At 37.7% G+C, this 1,823-nt stretch overlaps 1 long non-coding RNA gene across 1 annotated transcript; it reads left to right on the top strand.

Moving 5' to 3' along the window:
• The first annotated feature begins 291 nt into the window (after positions 1-291).
• LOC113061750 (uncharacterized) lies at positions 292-1,319 on the top strand. The gene is made up of 3 exons (XR_003278418.1): positions 292-473; positions 560-770; positions 862-1,319. It is a non-coding gene; the product is annotated as an uncharacterized LOC113061750 (long non-coding RNA).
• The last annotated feature ends 504 nt before the right edge of the window (positions 1,320-1,823 follow it).

Genomic DNA, 1,823 nt, shown 5'->3' with positions numbered 1-1,823 from the left:
TATGGTCGAGGAGAAATGTAATGTAATGGGCCACAAACTTTGAGAGGATCCTTTAAAATGAAGAGAAGCCAGACAGACACCACGAAGAAAGGATGAGTTATATAAAGATGTGACAGGGAGTGAGCTCTTTCTGTACAGTCTCTAATGTTTAAACAGAGGCAGATAAACAGTCTGTAGAAGAAGCGCAAGCAAAGTGTACATTGCACTCAAGGTTTTGTTGTCAGAGATTAAATTTGTAGATTGCAAAATTGTAGATTTATTTTATCCTAAGATACACACATATATGTAGCGGGTAGGGGATTGAGACTGGAAGTGTACCTTTAAGGCCTAATCACTGGCGCTGATCATTTGGATCAGGTGGCGTAAGTGACGCGTCCCTTTAAATGTGTTGCAAGACATGAACAGAAAAACATTAATGCGGTGTGAGTTGAAGAGTGAGCCTCTTGGTGTATCGTCTGTGCAAACAGGAGAATGTGAGTTTTCTTGGAAGGTTATGTCGATTTAATATTGAACTTAATGAGAACCGCTTAACACGGCTCGCTTGTTTGTTTGCTTGTAGTTCGGCTTGGTGTCTGCGTGTATGGTAACCAGTAAATGGTGCCAGTAGTCAAGAGTCTACAGACTATTGCAAAATAGTGAGTAGTGATTCTACATGGGGTTTGAAGTAACGAGTAACATCGAGGAGAGTGTCCATTAATCATTCATGCCGTTTAACTTTATTGTTAAAGAGTATATAGTTCTTACTGATTTGGGCTGGTGTCAAAAGAAATGTAAGTTTTCTTTTTTTTTTTAATCCTTTCTTTAGACTTAATGTTTTAAAATGTTATAATGTGATCATAAAATATTTGTTTGTGATTATAGGAGGATTGCCTTCGTCGGCCACTAGCTACTGTTTTTCCTGGGTTTAATAATAGTGTTTCATTTTGTATTTTTTTCATATGTGTGTCTGTTTGGCAATTGTCATTATTCAACCTTTGGCCATGGGCATTGTGCAATATTTCCTCTAGGGACCGTGTCCATCTTGCAATGTTTACTGGTGTGAAGTGTGAAATGCTGTGTTAATGTACGTATGGCCAATTTTGTTTGAAGTGTTTCTTGCAGTGTTGGAGTGTATGTGAACCGTACCTATATATCTGACTTTATTCACTGTAGTTTAGGCATTGTAGATTTTTATATCTTGTAACTCATTTATTATGAGATCTTTTATTCACTGTGATTAATCTATTGTAGAATTGTTCACTGTTACCTATGGGAAACATCTGTCTGCTCTGATTGCCAATCATTGTATTGTCTAGTGTTTAATAAAATTTAGTACATCAGTCCCATTTTTATCCCTTCATTGGAGATAACCTGTTCAAATAGCTTGCAGGGGAGTGCTGTTTGGGGTTTTCTACTCTAGATATACAAATTGTGAGACTGAGCACGCCCCTAGGGGTTACATTTGGCGTAGTCGGCAGGGTCAAAGTGGGACTGGTGTAAGACCTGTGAATTTTGTTTTTGTGTATGTTGTTTATTTTTTATTTATTTATTTATTTATTTATTTTTTTTGGTGGCGATTAACTAAAGTTGTTGATTTACAGGAAAAACAGTAGCTGAGGAAAGGTCCGGGATGGTGATGTTGTAAGCAATAAGTGGTTTGTTTCAAATTTTACTGTCTTTTTGTTTTTTCATTTTACCCAAATATCATAGGTCATGGAAGACCAGGTTAGACTCTTAACGGAGCAGATTCAACGACTTCAAGCAGATAATGAAAGACTTCGGCAGGGAAATGTAGTGCCCCCAGTAGATCCAGATCAGGGAGAACCGAGTCGGTCAGTGCCAGG

The sequence above is a fragment of the Carassius auratus genome, chromosome 43 (genome assembly GCF_003368295.1).
Source record: "Carassius auratus strain Wakin chromosome 43, ASM336829v1, whole genome shotgun sequence".
Taxonomy (NCBI): domain Eukaryota; kingdom Metazoa; phylum Chordata; class Actinopteri; order Cypriniformes; family Cyprinidae; genus Carassius; species Carassius auratus.
Note: the sequence above shows the minus strand (reverse complement) of the source record. Positions and strands in the feature narration are given on the sequence as shown.